At 32.9% G+C, this 23,871-nt stretch overlaps 1 protein-coding gene across 3 annotated transcripts in view; it reads right to left on the bottom strand.

Annotated features, from left to right (window-relative positions):
• Lac_4 (Lachesin) overlaps positions 1-23,871 on the bottom strand; it is a 398,804-nt gene that overhangs the window by 354,162 nt on the left and 20,771 nt on the right. The gene's annotated exons all lie outside the window — the stretch shown is intronic.

Genomic DNA, 23,871 nt, shown 5'->3' with positions numbered 1-23,871 from the left:
ACTATTAACATGCATAATTCGCTGCGGTAGCAAGCACTCTTCAAATATACGCGCACACACACACAAGCACACAAATAAGCACAGTTCCTCATACAAAAGCTTTTTTGTTTTTGTTGTTTTCTTCGTGCTTTCATACTTTGAGCGCTTTAGCGTTTTTGTGATAATTTATGTTCATTAACACGCGCTGCCGTGTTGCCTACTTTTGTGCGCTGAGATGCAATGGCTTTATGTGTGATATACGGCGGCAGCAACAGCAGCACCATCAAAGCAATGGGACGTACAATAATGGCGTTGAAATTTAAATCATTTATATCTCTTAAAAGTTGTTGCTGCTTTCATTTTTGCTTATTTACGCTTTGTTTGTGTTGCTAAATACTTACCACGAAATACTCAACACTCTTGCTGCTTTCACAATTTTAAATGCCTCTGCAAATAAACTGATACACAAAATGTCAGGTTCCCTGTGGAGCCAATACCACTGCAGTACTTTTAGTGACAATTTAGGGAAAATTTTGAAATTTGGCTGCAATGGAGTGACGCAAAGGTACGTTACTGTTAAAATGTCAAGGATGACAACAGTTGGGTTGAGAAAGAGAATGAAAGAGAGAAAGAGAGAGTTATAAATAATTTTAATCAAATAATTGAGGGTAGCATACCCAAATATAGAATCCAAATATATCCCATTATGGGGTGTGATAACACAAATATAGTAAAAGTGATACATAAAAGATATAGTCCAATTAGAAAGCTTTCAGTCAAGCAGCACTAAGACAAAATGAAAACAGTATTTACTACATATGCAGAGACACAAAAGAACTGCACTCACATTTCTAAGAATCACTTCTAATCGTCGCATTTTAAAATGTAAAGCCCGCATATGAATTATTGAAGTAATTTAATTAGATAAAGCTAAAATTACCAAAAGAAATAAATCTTAAACCTTTAAACTATATTTTGTATTTTTTATGCCAAGTCAATTAATGTAAAGTCAAGAGGACACAGGATAATGTAACTTTATATAGCTCGAGGTGGTTCCTGTATGACCGATCGACTAAAATTGAAACTGAGTATTCTTGAGTATATTTGCTATACAATAACCTACTATCATCTGGTTTGGATGAAAATTGTCTATTAGGCATTAAAAAAACGACGCTTTTTTCAGAACTACGTCATTTCGTTAATTTTTGATACTTTTCCAATATCATAGGTTATAGGTCATTGTATAGGGAATACCTTTAATAAACTTTTTTTTTTGTTTTGCACATCATTGGGCCGGAATCATGTAAACAGTTGATGAAATGTCCGAAGACAGCACATAATACCGTTATTTTTTTGTACAAAAAAATCTTTAAATACAGCTGAGACTACACCCTATTATGTCCAACAGACTTCGAAGCAGATCCACCCATTCTGTGCCACAAGTCATTAATAACACAGCCACACGAAAAAAAAATTGGTTTTGACCTGAAGCTCTTATTATGTGTACACTATGTTTTACTATGTTATTGGGGTCTCCGAGGTCCATTTAATCCCTACTAATCAGGGTTTCGACATTAACCCAAAGTACAGAAAAAGTGACTCACTATTGTGCGACTTCTTTACCCTGATGCTGAAGAAAATTATACGAGCTTCAGAGCTAAATATAGAAGGTACAATTTTCTATAAGAGTGTAAATTCAACTTCTTTATCTTTATCATTGGAAACAACACCCGCGCCGTTAGTTCTGCTTTTCCCAGATTGGATAAGGAAGCGCACCAAATGGGTCTGGTGGTGAACGAGGACAAGACGATATATCTCCTGTCATCAAACCAATAGTCAGAGCATTCGCGTCTTGGCTCCCATGTCACTATTGACAGTCATAACTTTGAAGTTGTAGATAATTTCGTATGCCTAGGCAACAGCATCAACACCAATAACAATGTCAACCTTGAAATCCAACTCAGAATCACTCTTGCCAACAGTTGCTACTTTGTACTGACTAGGCAATTAAAAAGTAAAGTCCTCTCTCGACGAAAAAAAACCAAACTCTACAAGTCCCTCACCATTCCCGTCCTACTTTATGGTGCAGAAGCGTGGCCAACATCCGATGAGACGGTACTAGGAGTTTTCGAGGGAAAGGTTTTGCGGAAGATTTATGGTCCCTTAAACATTGGAAACGGCGAATACCGCAGAAGATGGAATGCTGAGCTGGATGTGTTATTCAACGACATAGACATAGTCCAGCGAATAAAAAGACAGCGGCTACGTTGGCTAGATCATGTTGTCCGAATCGACGAAAGTGCTCCAGCTCTGAAAGTGTTCGATGCAGTATCCGTTGGTGGAAGCCGAGGAAGAGGGAGGTCTCCACTCCGATGGAAGGACCAGGTGGAGAAGGACCTGTCTTCACTGAGTATTACCAATTGGCGCCAAACTGCCAAAAGGAGAGAAGCGTGGCGCATTGTTGAAGACTCGGCTATAATCGCGTAAGCGGTGTCTACGCCAGTCAAGAAGAAGAAGGTACATCAAGTTACACTTACTACTCAAAGCTCACCTTCAGAAACTTGATAGAGTGAAATCCAAAGAATATAAGATCGTTGATAATATTCAAGAACTTAAATTTTGCGAGTACCCAACCTTCAGCCGGTTGAGTAGGGATATTATACATAGATCTCAATACTCAAATTTAAAAGGTTTAGAGCAATAATTGTAGAAAAAACTCAAGAAGTTCATCAAATCGACCAAGTTATTAAATTTCTCTTATTTGGATTTCTCTTTGGAGCACAGAAAAACCAATGATGATCGCTTGTAGACAATCAACCGTAACGATACATTGAATATATTTCAGTTTTTAAACCGCTTTAAATAATAAAATTTATGAATAATAATTTTGACAATTACTTTACCAAAAACAACGTGTAAAAGCTGAAAATACGAAAAACACTTGTCGCATTCGCAACCTAGAACAGTTGTAAACATACATATACATACATTCAGAAAAAAAATTGATTTGCTGCTCAACACAAATATGTGCACTTATAAAGTTCAATTTCAATCACTACCAGGCCACTTTACGTTTTGTTTTTTTGCCATTTCACATACATGTCTATTATATTTACCCTTTGCACGCGACTAATGAATTTTTATGACCCGCATTAAATCGCGCAGTTAACATGCCAGCGCCAGCTTTATGATGCATGCTCTACATAAATCTCATTTAATGCTATATATTATATCATACTTATTTATTGATATAGTATTATAGGTAAAAAGTTAAGCTCTCGAAAAATGGCGCTAATAAAAATTACAACTAACTCAAACAAGCACTATGCAAGGGCAAGCCCACTTGATTTTTTAGACTCAGTGCCCCAGGCGAACACCAACATAAAAACATATACATATATGCATTCTCAAATAATTTGTGACTATAATTTTTGTTGATTTCATCAATTGCCATATTTCACGATGTCATTTATACTATTTTTTCAATAAAATTTTTTACACTTTTACAGAACTCCACTTTTTACGAGTGTAACTAGCGCACTCTTTTTGCGCTTTAACCAGCAAACAACAACGAACATACAACAACCATATTTATGCTAGAGTTTTTATCATCTCTCCATATGAAAAAGTAAATATTTTGCCAACTCTGTTCTTTTGCACTCATTTCCACTTGTTTCCACTTTGTTTTTATTCATCGAGTTATTTATTTACTGCATATTTATTTTATTACAACAGTTGTTGTTGTTGTAGTTATTTGTTGTATGGGGTGTGGTCGCATGGTTGCGTGTATTTTCGGTATTTACAGGCGTTTGATTGATGGCTTCCGAATATTGTGCTGATTTTTTTCGTTTTTATTCTCTGCATTACATGGCATGAAATACTTGGTATAAAAACAAATTTCTTTATGTTTGCGCGCATAAAAAAATTATGTGTATATTAAAAAGAGAAAAAAAGTGAGATTTATACGCAGAAATATGTTTTTATATCTTAAATTGATAAAGCATTCAATCATTTATATAAATTTCAACATTAAACAAATATCACTGCTAGGTGTACATTTACACTATGGTATACGAAAAGCAAAGTACACGTTCATAAAATTATTAATGATTCCCGGAGCTGTGTTCCGAACATTAATAAAAACCTTTGGAGAAAGCACGTTTTTAATTATCCTCTTTTACTTGAAGAGTTTTACAGAGATGAGGTGATGAATATGCAATATTGCAGAGTGAACATTTTCATTAAGTTCATTCATCTAACTGAAAGGCAATTGCATACAAATTTTCTATCTAGTTTTTGGCATAACAGAAGTAAAAGATGATGATCTTCATCAATCTTTTCTTAAAAATAATTCCCAGTTAATGTACTAAACTCATAATTGTTAAAATAAAATATTCTGCTTTCTTTTATGAGTATTAATTCAAAGGAATCAATAATATAAAGAAAACATTTTTTAGATAAACAAGAAATAAAAATGGTTTAGTCAAAACACGATTTGACGTCGAGCAGATTTCTGATTTCTTATGTTTCAATTCAGAATATCTAGGGAACCAAATGCAGAGCAAAATACAGGGTGTCTGATGAAAGCCGCTACCAAAAAAAAAAATTAAATAACTTTTTTTCTATTTAATGAATCTGGTTATTTTTATTTTATTTTGCAGATTGACTTTTGCATTTAACAAAAATGGATAACTGGGACACTGAAACAAGAATTTGGATTGTCCGCCGCTATCACGCACTGGAGTCCGTAGTTTCGGTTCAAAGAAGGTTCGGCAATCATCCGAGCAGATGGACCATAATGAGACTTGTAAACAATTTTGCCGAGCATGGGACAGTCAACAGAAGACCTTACCATCGAAACCCCTTCAGTTCGAACGGAGGAAACAATCGCTGCTGTAGCTGCTGCCATACAAAAAAAAAAAAAGGTAAGATGCTGCATATGCATCAACGAGCAGGAGGGGGGGGGGGGGGGCATTTAAATTCCATTATATTTAAAACTAATTAAGCTATATTTAATAAAATTGAATGAGATTTAACATGAATAAAAGAAAAATGAATACCATACACTGAAAAAAAATTATTTGAGTTTCTTAATGTAGCTTAGCAAAATTCATCAGCCACCCTGTATCTATGCTTTTCTTTTGTCTTTTGATATTTAATTCAATACTGAAGAGTTGAATTAGTTATGCCAATGGGCCGGAATTACTTGATCAATTGGTACATAAATATTTCGCAGAAAATTCGAAACAACCACAAGGGCCTTGATAACAATATGACATTCCGCACAATATGCAGGAAAGGACAAATAGCTTAAAGAAATATATTTTCGATTAAAAAGCACTTAGTAATGTTATATTTGAAGTCTGAGATCAGTTGTATTGTTAAAATTTTAATAAAAAAGTTTATTAACATGGTGACATGGGAACGTATTATGGATGTATGACTAGCCCTTCAATTTTCACCATTCGTCTCTATACTTTAATCAAAAATGGAAAATTGTTACTAATTCTAAATCAATATTGAGACTGTGGCCAATCCTTCGATGGCAAAAATTTCGAATTTCCGAATCTATGGCAAACTTTTCGTTACGGAAATACACACGGATGTTTGATATTACCTGCTGAGGAATGCCAGCTTTATGTTGTAAGAAGAAGGTCAAATTCGAAATAGAGACAGTTATTTGATCGAATTTGAATTTAGATCAATTTACCATACAACCGAGAAATCTTATATTATTACATTAATTTTTAATCGAATAAAAATCGAATTGAAAATTAATAGCAACTCTGAGGGTTGTGGTCCACGCTGTAAATTTGGTTGTGAATATTGATAAAGAGCAAACAGCTGATGAAATTTATCAACTTCTTATGAACAGCAAAAAAGAGAAGTATAACAGTAAATCGAATAGCCGGCTGTGTAAAAGGCAAAAACTGGTTTCTCAATTATACCGTTATTGTACTAAATTAATTTGGCTGAGCGAAAAGTGTATAGCTCTAATCATTAAGGTACTACAAATGTTTCAAAAGATCCTTCCATATTCTATAGAGTTTTCAATTTTTAATTGAGAAGCGCTTTAAAAGGTTTTATAATTTCTTGGAAAAAAATATTATTTTTTTATTATGTGACGTCTTCATTAATGGTCGTTGATGTTTTTTAATGCAGTGGAGGAACCAAGTGTAGTAATATAGTTAAATAAATATCTCACTCCGATTTTTAAAAAGTGTATGTAAGTCTATTTAAAATTCGAGTTTAAAAGTCGAAAATATCCCACAAAATACTTGAAAAATGTATTAAGCGTAGTTAACGAAAATCATTACATAAATATCTTTTTCGAACAAAAAAGGAAAGATACCATTAAAATGTGATGTGCTTGGAGATAGCATGTTTCGCAATCGGTCAAGTGATAAAATTATAATGACACTTGCCTTCCAATATTTTTTGTAGCGCAAAAGCAATAATTTCCAAACATTTTGAATGTTAGACAAGTCAAACGAACAGACGAGGAAAGGAACCGAGCAATCAAATTGACATAAAATGACAACAAAAGGTTTAATTCACAAATACAAAAAAAAAACAGTCACGATATGACAGTTGTTATTGTTGTATTTTTCACGACTTTTCATTTAACTGCTTTCACGGCACATAAGCAAGTGAAATAGCTGTGCTACAAACAATCCCACGAAGCAATGTAAATGACAAACCAATAAGGGCGCCATGTCATATGAACAACATGCGAATACTGTGAGGTACATGTAGTGACTATGTGTGAGCATATCATGATATGCAATAAATTCATCGTCACATATTTACATGTGTTCATTTGTATGTAAGTAGGTGTGTTTTTGTGCCGAAGGAACTGTTTGCCTGTTGCCGTTATTTGTTTTGGCAGCACATTTACACAGACACAGAGAGCACTGTAAGCACCAAATGTTGCCTCATAAATGAATGAAGAGTACATAAGATGATATGTGCATATTAACGGCGACACATGACCGACATTTGTTGTCTGTTTTGTTATGCAAATATTTTTTCCTTCGTTGTTTTATAGACATATTCGCTTCTTTGCGCTGCTTTGCGTTGCCTTTAGGGTGCGTAGTAGATTGCTTGAAGGGTGAGGAAGATGTTTGTATGGACTTTTTTAAAAGATTGTATATCTAAGCAAATAATAAAATACAATTTCTAATAATAGTTGAAATATTTAATCTTTTTCAGATGAATTCAGCAAACGCCTTCATACTACCTATCTCAACCAAAAAACCTCAATATAAACAAAAAATATATTTTTCTCTTAATTTTACATTCAAATTCCAACTTTCATTTCACTATAAAACTCTTTAAAAATAATTTTTTGATTGCCACTTGCCATTTCAACTCACTTATCTACAGCTGCCTGCGTCTCACATGTACATGAGCATGTAGCATGACATGACTGTTCTTAACTTTTGCACCCCAAAGGCATACGAAATGCTTGCAAAAACTACAAACAAATTGTAACGGACAGACAAGCACTTCTGCAATTTACATGACGGCCACAACCGTTCTTGTTGGTATCCATGTACACAGTTGTACATTTGTTGGAGTGGACATTCCGGAGTTCAATATAACACAGCAAGGACAAAACAACAACTTTGTGTTATAGTTTCGCAAAGTTTCGCATAGAAAGATTTTACTAACTCAAAATAATATAGGCTACGGTAAAAGTTTTCAAGCGCAAACTACAGACATTCAAATGAGAATGCGCCTCCAGAAATTGCATATGTAGAGGCGACACAGAGTGGCATTTTGGTGAAAAAAAAAATTATATTTTGGAATATTAAATTAATAATATTTTAAGCTGTTAACCTTAGAAAGAAGGCAGTTGAGCAAGAAAAATAAAATTTTTTTTTCGAAAATTTTTAAATATCGATTTTCCTAGAAGATTTTTTTTTTAATTTTTTTGAGATTAGATTTGCATGAGAGGTATATTTTCTAAAAACAACAACAATACAACCTGTAGACACCAACGATTAAAGCCCTAGCAATAACTACTTTCCAATATTTCATTAAATCATAGCTTCAACCCCACTGTACACCATGTCGTATGAGTAACAGTACTAACCACATGAAATTCGAATGCAAGCTTAAAGCAAATGCTTGTTTCGACTACTCGTACATAGCAGCTGTCGACTTAATATAGTTTAGGACAGCAGTCGAAAAGTAGCCAAACAACATATTTACATAGCCAAGCAGTTGACATTTGTATTGAGTTGTTTATACCTATAGAAAGTACTACTAATGACACAAGCGCACTGTGAATCGCTAGTCTCAGTGCATACATAAGCTTTTACATAGATATATGCAACACTAGAGTAGTTGCACTTCATCTTGCCTATTGCCTTTGCATGAAATCAATTTCAATTACACTAGTTAGTGCAATATCCGCTTGCAAGTAGCCGACCTACCTACCTAACGCTTATACGATATATATTACAACAACAACAACAGTGGCTTTGACAAAACCAAATACAACACATTTTTGTGGCCAGAATTTGTAATAGATTTACAAAAGCTGACATTGCTGGCTTTCGCTCAGACTGTTGGTATATATGAATAGGCGAGCTCCTGGTGCATATCTGGAACTAAAGTCTATAGATATGTATTTAATTACACAAAAAGTTGGATTAAATTATTTCTTCACAAGAACTAACATTTTCACAATTTTTTTTCTCATTTTATCTAACATTATTCTTATATATTAGCTTTAACACAGACAATACTAAACTAAAACTCACTCCTCAAGGTTTCTGATATGCGCCTTTGCTGTCTCGCAAATAACTGTCTAGGCAACGTAATGTTAATTTGCTCACATATACATACATATATGTTCATTAGCTTGAAAATCGCATAAAGAGTGTATACTAGTAGATATAAAATAGATGTGCTTTCAATTGCACATGGTCAGACAAGGCTAAATGCAAACACAGACTTTCATTTTTATTGACTGTCGTACAAACTGTCGCATATATACATAGAGACATTCAGTGTCACCATATAATTTAATTAGCAAGAAGCTGACATAAAATCCGCAGACAAATTAATGAAATAAAAAGTTTAGTACACCATTTGGTGAGCACAATGATGTTTTAGAGACAGAGCAACAGCTGTTGGCTGTGCAGCTTCAAAGTGGTTGTAAAATGGAAATGATATGCTCACAAATAAAGAATTGTGCATTTCTAACGTGAGAGATGACTCTCATATGCATAATGATAAGGCTAAAGCCTACTGCTTCAAATTCAAGTACATTTATTTTTTTAATTTTTATTTTGTTAATCATCTTCTGTTAAAGCCTGCGAACTGGGCGTAATAAAGAATACACATACATAAATTGTTAAGCCATACACATTTAAACATTCTTTTGCCAGCATTTGGCACCGTTCCCTTGATATTGCAAAGCTTGGCAGCACTCTGTGCCAACATTTGTTCTCGTCTGCATATTATTTATAACTCAAAATTTTAATTTTTTTAACCTTTAAATTTCTAACTTTTGTACTGGCTTAATGTTCGCAAACAGTTTGAAGTTAAAAGAAGTAAGGAAGGGCTAAGTTCGGCATATATATGGTATAAAGTCCATTGAAAGTTGGAAACCCTAATATTAGTTATATGGGAGATAGGGAAGTTATGACCAGATTTTGCTCATTTTTGGTTTCTAGTGTTTTTCCTTACTGAATTAAAGCATTTTTTGTAGTTTTCAACATAACCTTTGTATGAGAGGTGGGCGTGGTTATAATCCCATTTTTTTCCATTTTTGAACTATATAAGTTAGTACCTAAGTAGTACATATGCCCCTTCATAGTGCGATCAAATTTTAATAGCACAATTTTTGGCTTAGTTATAGCTCTTTATATGTTTTCGATTATTACCTATCTCGTGGCAGTGGTCCGATTACGTCGTTAATTAAATATTTTTGACCATGGATTTTTTCAATTATATAGACTTATGTGTTGTGCAAACTTACAGTTACTTTTTCTGATATAAGCTGTGCACGTGTTCATTTTGTAAGTGTTCTCCACAGAGAGAAATTGGAAAAGTCGTTTCACGAAAAAAGTTATACAAAAGTGGTTTTACAAAAAGTGTTCAAAAACATAAAAATAATTGTTTTATTTTAAAACAAAGTGAACTATTTAAATATGTAAAGAGAAGAGAGTTATTTAAAAAGAATCAGTAATCAGAAAAGTGTTTACTTTATTTATAATAATTTAATTTGTGCCTTTTAGCAATATTCTGTAACTATTGAAGCAGGATACAAAAGACAAAATTTTTATCATATCATATTTGAGTTAAGATTAATATATATTTATTCTAAAAAAATTTTTAGCTCCGCCCATTTTAATTCGATCATGAGAGGGTTAAGGAAAGATATATGTGATTTAAAATAATTTAACCAGTGGACATTGAATTCGCCTATATTTGTTAACTTTATCAAGCCACCATACTGCATAATGAAAACTGCAAACCTACACCTAACTTTATACCGAAAATATCAGTCAATTTGAAAGATTTCTCAATAGAATGAGATGAATGAACAAATAAAATTAGAAGAAATTTCTAAAAGTTATGCCCTACTAACGATCTGGATAACTTTTAACTCTAATTTTGAAGTCACTTTTTCTGATAAATGACTAAAACGTTCCAAACACTCTAATTTTCAGTATAGTTCAGAAAGAATTTCGTGTGTAAATAGAACATTATTCTTGATGAAAGAAAATCCGGCTGAAATAAAAAAGAACCTTACTTAGTATTGTTAAGGTTCTGTGCCATTCTGTATTGGTACAAAAACAACCGAAAACAGTATGAATGATGGCCATCTTAATGACACTGTTAAGGCAAAAAAAGTGAAAAAGATAAAAAAAATAATTTTAGACCACCTTAAAATGGAGAGAAATGTGATTGTGGACTCTATATGAAAACCAAAGAGACATGTAGGGCAAATCGTTTATAAATGTGACATTTGAAATGAATGAAAACCACGACAAAGTAGCAAAAAATAAAATTCGTATCGCTTATGTGTTATCCAGATAAAACTATCCAGTGAAATTTTTCTTTCTAAAGACCTCAAGGAATACTCACTGTAAATATATCGCCAAAACTGAGGACTAGTTTGAAACAAAACTTCCTTTCACTTTCAGAAGTACTTATAGCTGAAAGAAATTGCCTTAGAATGTGTGTGTACTTATAATTTGATTACTTTTGAAATACCAATGATATATTTATTTTACTCCTTTGGTTTATTATGAAACATTATTAGCTTAAATAAATAGGAAATACGAAAGCGATATGCTTTATTAGTATATTAGGTGCTAATTAATATAATAAATTATACCAAAGAACATTTGTCTTGATACTATTAATTATTTATAGTATTAATTATTTTAAGGTATTTTACGGCATTTAATTATTAGCATTAAAGCCAATTTATTTTCCACTCGAACACCCATTACCAAACAAAATTTATTTTCGAGATATGGTAATACAACTAAGTAAATATATTTACTTTTGGATATTTAAATGCATAATAAACCAAGTCAAACTGTAGGTGCTATTAAACAAAAATAGCATATTTAGTCAATTGTCGTTAAGTAAACGATTTTGTTATACAAGCCAGGCATGTGTTACAATCTTAAATAAATACAAATATGTTAGACATATGCACGGCTAATTACCTTTTAATATGGCTATGGCAGACAGCGTGATTGCTGACTAATAACTACGGGTATCGTATTACTCAATACGGAGTAATTTGTTACGAGCAAATTGTGATATTTATTAAACTTGATAAATGTAATAATTTGTTGAACGTAATGCAAAGCAGACACTTGCTAATATACAAATATATGTATAATGTCAATATATAAGGCTTATAATCAAATTAAATAATAATTTGGCGCTTAAACAAACAGCTTAGCGCACACAAACAACAAGCGCTGGCAAGAGAATTTTCAGAGGCATTCAAAGGTAATAATCATTACCGTTAAATATCAATAAGAAAATCGCTTAAATTTTACTAGCCTGTCGGGAGTATGGACCTATAGGCATTGTGGTCGGAGTCAGGTGAGTACGTACATAGGCAGTTGGCCACAAAGTAAGTCAGCAAATAAATAAATATATATTTTATAGCCCGAAATTATTGGTAAATATGGCGAGTTTATTGAAATGCTTTTCAATTGAATTATTATATTTGCTTTTATTGGCTCTGCTGAGAGCACACAATGGACTTTGTTTGTGTGTGTGTGTATTGTGGTATGCGCGGTGGTATGGGTTGCATGTGGCACATTAACAAACAATTACGTGCACACTTATGCGCTTTCAAAGGTGTGCTGGTTGTATAAATGAATGCCACACAATGCTTTGAAGCCAACAACAGGTGCCGCCGATGCCGCCGCCGCAAGCCCAACATGGCTATTTAGTGGTCGAAAAGTAAACGCCAACGACTATCAGCAGCCATATAAAGGGCGCATTGTGGCTATATTAAGCGTTTATATATGTTAAATTGGAATATAAGCAAATCACTATGTAGCAATGAGTATGTGGAAATTTAGGTTGGTGGGGACGTATACGTGGAATGCTGGAATGTCGCTAAAAATAAGATCATTTTGATGCAGCGGCCGGTTAGTTCATTTAATAGATTAATGAAATACCAAATTCAAATTTATATAACCCTTTTCGAACTGAAGAAAACTTAAATAACTTGTAGTTTGTTTTTCAGTCCTGTAGTGTGCGAAGAGTTCTAATGACAGTAATCAGTAAATTGATTAAAAAAAAATTATATTTTTACAGAAGTGGATTTAATAATTACAAACGAATCATTATAGACAATTCTCCAAACACACTGGAGAAAGACAAAATACATTAGGTCATGGGGCAAATATGATTTCAAACAGAGTTGATAGAGTCGCAGAGGCCAATAAAGGCATTTAAGTTCTTCTAAATCCAATGCAGGAATGCAAAATGGAACCAAAATCTTACTTAAGATTAAAAGAATCGAATCTAATATTATACGTAAGAACAGATTAACATAAAAATATGCATCTGATATTGTTCTATATGATTTAAGCTTATGTATTTTCAAATAACATTTGTATGGCTATGATTCTGCTCCATTAATTTTACTACAAATGAGAGTCTGCTACAAAAATTGGAATGACTTCTCGGTGTCTTCAAATCAAATAGGTCAATAACGAAATAACTGAGAGAGGATATACATGAAAAAAATAATAATTTTATAAAATACTAGCTTACCCCGCAGACGTTGCCCTGCGCGTGAAATTATGTGTTTTTAAAAGAAAGTTGAATTTATATTGTTAGAAAATCATTTATTTGTATTTTTTTATTATTTTGTGGTTCCGGCGCGTAAATGTACAGAGAAGAACACGTGAACACGTCACGTATAACTGGCCGTGTGAAAACGATGGCATTTCCAGATTTATGCCATACACTTCCAGCGACTGTCCTTGTGACCTGTTGATTATCGTCACAAATGCAAGTTTAACAAGGAACAAAATACGTTTGAACGGAAATGGCAAATCTTTGGAACTCAAAGAAATTCGTGAAATTAAGTAATCTGCCCCCTTGTAAGGCGTATTACATTATTCGATATTTGCGTCACAATCAGTCGGGTTCCATTACAAAATTTCGCCGCAGGAATATTACGAGGCATAATAATGACAGACCCAACCTTGAGACGCAAATGATACGGCGGCATGCCTATCACAGCCGTCAAACCTGGATTTATATGAGCACAAATCTTCCGGAATTCGACTTTGAATTGTCCTGTTTATGGCATTAGCATCGGTATATTAGATATAGATATTATCTTGTTTCTTATTAATTAATTACTTAAAAAAATTACTTAACAAAGCAACAACAATGACGACCTTCAAAATATTTTTATTATGTTGTCAACTCAAATAAAATTCACTTAGTAAAGCTTTCCAGCAATTTTCCATATTTGCTTACTTCTTAAACCTCGCCTGTACTTCCGCAGACATTTCAAGACTAAAATTAGCCAAATCGGTTCTGCTATTCCTGACTTTTAGCGAGACTAAAGAACAACAAAAAAAATGAAATAGCTTTTTTGGGGGTTTCCCTGAAATTATTCGATGAGCCCGTTTTTAAATTATAAAATTACAACGAAAAATGCCTTTGCTTTTTATACTCTCGCAACAAATGTTGCTAAAGAGAGTATTATAGTTTTGTTCACATAACGGTTGTTTGTAACACCCAAAACTAAACGAGTTCGATATAGGGTTATATATACCAAAGTGATCAGGGTGAAGAGTGGAGTTCAAATCCGAATGTCTCTCTGTCCGTCCGTCCGTCTGTGCAAGCTGTAACTTGAGTAAAAATTAAGATATCTTGATGAAACTTGACACACTTATTTCTTGGCACCATAGGAAGGTTGCTTTCGAAATGAGCAAAATTGGACCACTGTCACGCCCACAAAATGGCGGATACCGAAAACACATGAAGTGCCATAACTAAGCCATAAATAAAGATATGAAAATAAAATTTGGTATGAAGGATCGCACTATGAAGGGGCATATTTGGATGCAATTTTTTTGGGGAAGTGGGCGTGGCCCCGCCCCCTACTAAGTTTTTTTGTACATATCTCGCAAACCAATAGAGCTATATAAACCAGTCGGAGCTATAGAGCTATATCTGCAGTCGTTTTTTTAGCCACTTCCTAATACAGTCCAAAAATGAAAGATCATAACCACGCCCACCTCCCATACAAAAGTTAGGTTGAATATTACTAAAAGTGGGTTAACTCACTAAGGAAAAACGTCAGAAACACTAAATTTCACATAAGGAATGGCAGATGAAAGCTGCACTCAGATTTTTTTACAAAATGGAAAATAGTCGTGGCGTCGCCCACTTATGGGTCAAAAACCATATCTCAGGAACTACTCGACCGATTTCAATGAAACTTGGTTTGTAATAGTTTCCTTACCTCCCAATAATATGTTGTGAAAATTGGCCAAATCGCTTCACAACCACGCCTACCTCCTATATACCAGAACATAGATGATGATCTGAATCGTTTACTTTACAATATATATAGTAAGCACTAGTGAAGATATCGGTGCAAAACTTTGCACAAATACTATGTTAATAGTGTGGCAGCCCATTTCTAAAAATCGCCGAAATCGGACCATAGGATTTCAAGGCCCCATGTATCAAGGACCTCGGTGCTTCTAACCTAATATTATTGTTTCCAACTTTCAATGGACTTTATACAATATATATAATAATATATAACGAATATGTGGGTCAAATTGTGTATTATATAATATAAATAAAGTTAAATAAATAAATTGCGAGAGTATAAAATGTTCGGTTACACCCGAACTTAGCCCTTCCTTACTTGTTAGATATTAGAAAATTAAAGTCTTAAAACGTTTTCCGTGCAACTTGTAGGCTTAAAGAAAAAACACACCAGTATTTCTGGGGTTCTAGAGATACCCCTAGCTTATGATAGGAAAAAAATTAAAATATTTTCCAAATAACAATTATCTCACAATTCTGTCAAATCCTGACATGGCTTCCCTTATCTCATCGTATTTTCCAATTTTTAATAATACTAATTAATTTTATTTTCTCTTAGATCAATATAACAAAGCACGTGAGGTGGGGTGAGTTGAGGGCATCTTTCCAAAAAAGTTATTTAGGTAAATATAATTTATTTAAGTAAATATTAACACTAAAAAATATTTTTTGAATTGAAAATAATTATAATTGTTATCTTACAGTTAAAACCAAAATCGTATGCATGTCAGATCATACTATTACCCAAAAAAAATATTTTTCAGGCCCAAACAAATGTTGCATCAGTTTCAAAATTTTTTAATTGACACTAATCATGACTTTATAATATGTACATGATAAAATTAAAGCTTTTGAATTCTTCTGCATAAATTATCACTACAAAAATACAAAAATTAAAATGTGAAAACTTTCAAAAAATGTATAAATTTGTTAATAATAAACAATTAGCAAGTGCCACAAAGTTTTATTCCACACAAATCTCCTTAAAATCCCGACCAAATTCGCACATAAATGCCGCAAAGCCGCAGACAAAGAAACGGAAGAAAGTCAGCTGCGTGTCGAACCAGCAGCAAATAGCACTTCGAACGCGAACGAGTGTAAGGTGTGTGCTTTAAAAAGCTGGTCAACAATATACACAATAAAAATAAAATAAAATAAAAATTGCGTTTATTTTGATTTTTTTCCAGCGACCGCGCGTATTTCTTAATTAATTATTAAGCATTTGTTAAGCTGTCACAGAGTTTGACGAGCAGCAAGAGGAAAAGCAAAACAACAACAACGCAAACGGCAAACTATGGAACTGAAAGGCCGCGACGGCTGTGGCAGCAGCGGCACTTAATCCACCACTTGATTGCGGGTTTTCATACAGGAAATGAATTGCGAATGAGGCGAAATGGGTATAGCGTTCGAAGTAGTTGAATACTCAATGTGGCGGGTGGGTCGGCATGCGGACGGAAGGAAGTGGGTTTAAGTGAAAAATAAAACAATATGCGTGGCTTAGCGGCAACTCACAACCACGCTTTGCCCAAGTAGCTCCATAAATTCCAGTAAAAATAAAATGGTTTGCCATCTCAAATCGTACGTGCGGGGAGTGGCATTCAAATTTAGTGGGCGAGGGCATGAAAAGTAGGCGTTTACAGTTTGTCGGTGAGCGAAAGATAAATGAGTTAGTCCATTTCAAATTTTCTTGCATAACCAGCAAAAAAACAACAAAAACAAAAATCCGTAAAAACAAACGAAACAATATTTCCATGCTAACTTAAGCAAATCCAGTGCTCCCGGGTCACAGCCACGTTATAACTAAGTGCAGACGGAGCGGAAAAAATATGCTACGCAAAATGTGCTGGAAAATACGCAAAAAAAAATATTGCAAACGCGTATTTTTTTCATTTGGTTGCTTTATTTCCGTTTTGTGGTTTGAGTTTTTCCTGAATTTCATATTTCATTTTTTTTTCGTTTTATTTCTGACTGGTCACTGGCTTTGTTTTTATTTTTGAATAAATCATACGAATGACTGCGAATGAAAGGAAATTGTATGCCACGACGATCGAGGCAACAAAGTAAATCAGAACGCAGCACAAACTTTGCGAAATCAACAGTGAAACCGGCAAGCCATAAAAGTACCACAAAAATAAAACTTCTCATATTAATTGCGAAGTTTAGCGAGTAATTAAACAACTGAATGCCACTAAATCGCAAATGCATAAGTTTGTCGCAAGTAAGTTTTGATTTATTTATTCTGTTTTTTGTTCATTTTGCTTTACAAATTTTGATTTTCTTTTTGGTTTTGGAAAGTGGTTTCCTATGCAAAATTGAAGTGGTTTAATAAAGAGTGATCGCTCATAGTCAAAATAAGCTGACACACTTAATTGACAGTAAATTATTGAACGCTAAAATATAAATATAATAATAAATACTTCCAATAATTCCTAAGCTCATTTTTAAGTGAGCAATGAAAATATAAAGACAATATTTAAGTCAGCACATACTAATGACAGCAGTTCGATTCGCCACTTCCCTAATCGCCTCGTTTGAGCTCTCTTGATAGAAAATTTTGAAAAACATACAAAGAATACCTATTTATAGAAGCTTAATGCTTCTATTATATCTCTATTTATTTATACCACTTATGTTCATACCACTTATGCACTCGATCGAATGTTTCAACATTTTTAAACATTATAAATGATATTTTTTAGATGTATTTTAAAATTTTTTTTTACAAAAGTATAGAAAAATAACAGAGTTATGTGCTGTCTTCGGATATGCCCAAAAAAAAAATTAAAAAGTTTATAAAAGTTGAATATATTTCCTATACAATGACCTACGATTATTGAAAAATATCAAAAATTAACAACATAACGTGGTTCTGAAAAAATGTCGTTTTTGAGGTAAAACAAAGGTAATTTTTATACTCTCGCAACAAAAGTTGCTAAAGAGAGTATTATAGTTTTGTTCGCATAACGGTTGTTTGTAACACCCAAAACTAAACGAGTTAGATATAGGCTTATATATACCAAAGTGATCAGGGTGACGAGTAGATTTGAAATCCGGATGTCTGTCCGTCCGTCCGTCTGTCCGTCTGTCCATCTGTGCAAGCTGTAACTTGAGTAAAAATTAAGATATCTTGACGAAACTTGGCACAAATATTCCTTGGCATCATAAGAAGATCAAGTTCGAAAATGGGCAGAATCGGGCATTGCCACGCCCACAAAATGGCGAAAACCAAAAACCTATAAGCCATAAATGAAGATATAAAAGTAAAATTTGGAATAAAGGATCGCACTAAGAGGGGGCATATTTGGATGTAATTTTTTGGGTGAAGTGGGCGTGGCCCGCCCACAAATCGGTTATTTGTATTTAACTCGCAAACTAATAAAGCTATATAAACCAAACTTTCTGCAGTCGGTTCTCTTACATATCCCACCACACACCATGAAAATAGTTGAAATCAGATAATAACCACGCCCACCTCCCATACAAAGGTTAGGTTGAAAATGACTAAAAGTGGGTTAACTAACTAACGAAAAGAAGAAAAAGCAGAAGGGAGCTGTACTCAGATTTTTTTACAAAATGGAAAATGGGCGTGGCATCGCCCACTTATGGGTCAAAAACCATATCTCAGGAACTACTCGACCGATTAGAATGAAATTCCGTATATAATATTTTCTTGACACCCTGATAACACGGACAAAAAATTAACGAAATCGGTCCACAATCACGACTACTTTCCTTATAACTCAATTTTGAAATCCATCGTATTCCTTCACTTTATAATGTAAACATAAGGAACCAATGAAGATAACGGAATAAAACTTTACACAATTAGTGCATATCATCTCTGGCTTCACTTGGGAAAAAATTGTCGAAAACGGACCATAACTTTTCAAGGCCCCAGATATCGAACATGTTGAACTCAGCGCCTAAGGATAAATTTTAACCGAAAATATGGGTAAATCTCTTAGTTAATTTAATGTAATTCAGAGGAAATTGTTTTCTTCTAATAGTGTGTCTCTGCTCCAAAAATTATTATAATCGGGTCATAACATTTCCATATACCTCATTGTAGGTTTTTCAAAAGTATCTTCTCCTAGCTCCCATATACCTAATTATAGGTTTTTCAAAAATACGGGAAGCTTTATTCCGCATATATGTATTGGTTATATTTCTTCAATAAATTGCGAGAGTATAAAATGTTCGGTTGCACCCGAACTTAGCCTTTCCTTGCTTGTTTTAATACCAAATTGATAATTTGCAACCAATCAAAAAGGTCATTGTATAGTAAATATAATCAAGAATACTCAGTTTTAATTTTAAGTCGGTCGGTCAGCAATTTTGAAAAAGTCGTTTCGAGACTATAGCGGCTTATATGTATGATCAGTCGCTCTTTAGAACGCTGTCATTCAAAAACTGTTCAAGATACGGTCTTACCGCTTTGACAGGATATTTTTGAAAGTATATACTATCGAATAAGCAAAAAACAAAAAAAATCGATTTTTTTAAATGTCACACTGGTATAGCCCCTTAAGCATTAAGACGTATACACGAATGCCCAGTCTCCAGTATGTCAAATTCAATGACGCTACACTGACGATATGGGAATTGAGAAAAATGTAAAATGTAAAAAATAGTAAGCAAGACTGCAGTGGCACTTTGCAACATTCTAATTGATTTTGGTAGACTTAATCTTCTTTTACCAGATGAGGCTAGATTATTTCTCTCATATCCAATTTGATGTACTTTAGCTTGCGCGTTATAAGTGAAGTGAAGCAATGGAAGAATCACTGGAGAAACTAAGTATTTAAGGTGAAATTCCCTGAATAGATAATATTATAAAATTTCGCACTGGTCTTAAGTATACAGAAATAATTGATATATACGTATTTCGCCGTTTTTTAACACTTTTTTAATATACCGCACACAATTATATTTGCATTTATTAATTTTTTAGCTGCGGTAACTTCCCAATTTCCTTCATAATATGTTTGCCTAATAATGGCAACAAAGTTTTTTGCACATTTTGATATAATCATCATAATATAATGATGTTTGCTGTATCAAAGTACGAAAGAAATCTGTCAAACTTGAACAGATTTAAGTAATAATGCCACATATATGTAGAGTCCAAATATATTTTGTTAATCATGGTTTTAGATATAAAATATGTAGAAGTCCGCAACAATCATGAATAAAACCGAAAATTTCACTACGACAAACTTGTGAGAAATCTTTAACATGTCTGGCGGGCGTGGAGAATTTTACCATGAATACATAAAAGTCAAAATAAAGCAGAGAAATTTATTCGAAAACTGTAAATACGAGAATTTAGATTTTAAATACAATTACAGTGTACACGTAACAAATAAAACACTAAAAATAGAAAAATATCAAACTAAAATACAAATACAAATGAGCTTTCACTTCTTACCCCGTAGACTGAAATAAATTAATAGTTTCACTACTCAACTGAATGAATATATACACAAATATTTTAATATCTTAAGCAAATCCACAAATATTTGCATATTTCCCAAGCAAATATACCTTGCAATTCTGACATTTAAAAAATCCTTTCAAACTCTGCAATAAAAATGTTTTTCCAGCTGCTGCCAGTAAATAAACAGCATTGTTTACTTATGTAAAATTTTAAGAAACTGTCGAGATGCCAGCAGAAAATGCACTAGTACGCATGGCAACAAATATGCCAAGTAAACATACACATATACATATGTATTTGATAGCATATATATGAATTAAAATACTTTCTTTGCCAATCAAGCGACTGCCAGAGACGTTTCCATGTTTTTACCACAAAAAATGGCATCAATTAATAGTCATCTAAAGAAAATAAAAGCAAAAAGCAATAAACAAGTTCATATACTAAATAGCAATTCATATATTTGTTGTTGTGTTGACAGGAAATATGCTTTGTTAAACGATAAATCTATCAGTTATAAACATAAACGCTTAGCAAATAAATAACTTATTGGTGCAAACAAGGATATAAGTATAGAAAATGCACGCAAATATGGGCTTTTAAAGTCAACTCTATCTATTAAATTATCATTTTTATTCGAATTTCATAAATATCTGTAAAAAAAAAACACCACTTGCATGTTTTTGTTTTTGTATTGTTGCACTATTGTAATCTGCGGTAAATGAAGTTAGTTGTTTTTCTAAAAATTAAACAATATTTTGCTACATAAATTCATAAATATGTGAAGTAATTTAATGTTGGTACAAATGGACTTTTTTGTTTATTTCTTTTGTGTCTGCCCTTTTCTGCTGCTTAATTGCAATCAACCACAGGCTAAATGGTTAAATATTTAACTCTGTTTTAAAGAAAATACAAGATTTCTTACAAGTGAATTGACAAGTAGAATGCGTAATTAAGTTTAACCATTATTTAAATTCAAGAATTATTATTATTTTTTTTTTGTAATTTAAAGAAAACTCAAAGTAATTTTCGGATTGAAAGCAATTTAATATTTCAACGTAGAAAACTTCTTCAATGTATGGCATTTAAATAAAAAAAAGTAACCAGAAATTCACTATATATTTTTGCAAATGGTAGAAATGATAAAGTACTTATACACAAGAAAACTCACTTTAAGAAGTTCAATCATGTTCATGAAACATCAACATCAGCGTTCAAAAAAATACAACTTCATATATTACTTGAAAACATAAATTTATTTTTTTCATTCCAACCGATTTTAATGATAAATTGTTGAAGAGTGGTCAGTAGTATTTCCGAAATTTCACATACCGAAATTTACTACCTTCTTACTAGAGCTAGAGCTATGATAGTTCAGTTCTCTAATGATTATATGATTAACTAGCGGACTCGATAGACATCCAGCTATTAGGATATTAAACAAAGTATGAAAAGAAGCATACATAATAACATAATTGGAAGTAATATATAATTAGTTTGAAGATATGACGGATGTCGCTACTGCCTATTGTAAAACAGTTCCGTTTCTATACAATTCCAATGGCGCCATCTATTTTTGGTCAAAAAAATTTATAAATTTAAAATAACTTAAATTCACTATTTAAATTGGATCGAATGGTGAGTATAAACCATTTTCAAATCCACCTGAAAACCTACAAAACATTCCATTCTATTCGGTCTAGCCGCTTGTTTAGACGGAGTTCAATGACATACACACATAGATTAGAATTGAGTTATCAATTGTAAGAGTATCGTTTATGAATAGGAGTAGCGTTCCGACGACATAGATGTGTACGTATCTCGAAATAATATCCGACCTAAGACTATTAACTCCGCAGCTTTCCATCATCATTTTTGTTTAATAACTATTCGAACTTATATCCAAATTCTGAAAATACCACTTTCAATCAGATAAAAAATATATGCCTTAACAATGGACCAAATTATTGGTAGCTCTTTTGTAGGTAATACTTTTTACTTTTTCCACAGAAGATATAATTGTAATTGAGTTTTCATCCTACTTGGCAACTTTTAGCAAATAGAAAATATTTCTTATTGATAATGAAATATTACGAATTATTTTTAATGATAAAATCACTACTTTTATAATAATTGTAACCGGTCTGGCCGGTGCATATACTACGTATATCAAACTGAGACAAGGAGGTAATGAAATCAAAAAAGTGACATGAAAAAAAATAAATTAGGAATCAGTATCTTATGATCATGTTGTTCCCCTTCTCAAAAACCTTGTTGACCGAGACCAGAAAGAAATCATTTTTCTAATCTATTTTCCCAATAAATTAAAAAAAAAATAAAATAATTCCGTCGGTCAGCATTTTATCAAAAATTCAACCGTTCCGTTTAAAAGAGCAAAAAGTAATATGGCACTTGAGAACACCGTGGAGCGACCAAGGGCTAATTAAGCTCATTCATATATATATTTTTTTAAATCGTACATTTTTTTTTTACTGTTGGGGAAATACATTTTTTTATATTTCATTTTCCAGACATTTTAGAACCCATACCAGTTCCTATGCCTCTCATTTCGAATCAAAATGCAAGTCTTTTCACACAGCTAAATTAATTTAATACATTAAGATTATAGGAGAAATCAGTATTTACCATTCGCACAGCCGGCTACTCAATTAACGATCAGCTGTTATACGTTGTTGTTTTTGCTGTTCATAAAGAGTTGGTAAGTTTCATCGGCTGATTGCTATTTTACAAATAAACACAGCCAAATTGACGGCATGGACGACAACCCGAAGAGTTACATTCCAGTTCCAACCTCGATTTCTATTCGATCAAGAATTAATGTAAAAAAAAAATTCGTATGGTAAATCGATCTAAATCAACGCTTTAGTCGAGCAATTGTCGATTAATTGATCCATTAACTACTGTGCAAAACTGATATTAAATGTTAAGCTGTTTCCCAAAGAGCTGCTCTATATTTATAATTATAGGCAGAAAAAGCTTAGTTGGATATAGCTTATCTCAATATATATTTTTCGAACGGAATTTAATCTTCCGCTAGAAATATATTAACATTCTGTGATTCTAATTAGCCGTCTAAGAAGCTGCATTCTTCTTTTTCCATACTTTAAATGAAATTAATTTGAAAGTTGACAGAAAGATGTCGGCAATGTTTCAAAGACCATTAACTGGACATGTTGAAGTTGTACTAATGAAGCATTTCTTTTATGCAACAAATATCTTTCAATCAGCAAAACTTTCTACAAATTTATATTTCAAAAAATTTACAAATTGAAATGAAACACAAAAACTTTAAATGTGCTAAGAAATGCCCCCAAGATCAAGAAATATACAAATGAGCAAATAAAAAAGCATTT

Source organism: Zeugodacus cucurbitae, chromosome 5 (genome assembly GCF_028554725.1).
Source record: "Zeugodacus cucurbitae isolate PBARC_wt_2022May chromosome 5, idZeuCucr1.2, whole genome shotgun sequence".
Classification (NCBI taxonomy): Eukaryota; Metazoa; Arthropoda; class Insecta; order Diptera; family Tephritidae; genus Zeugodacus; species Zeugodacus cucurbitae.
This window is presented reverse-complemented; position numbering and strand designations above follow the sequence as displayed.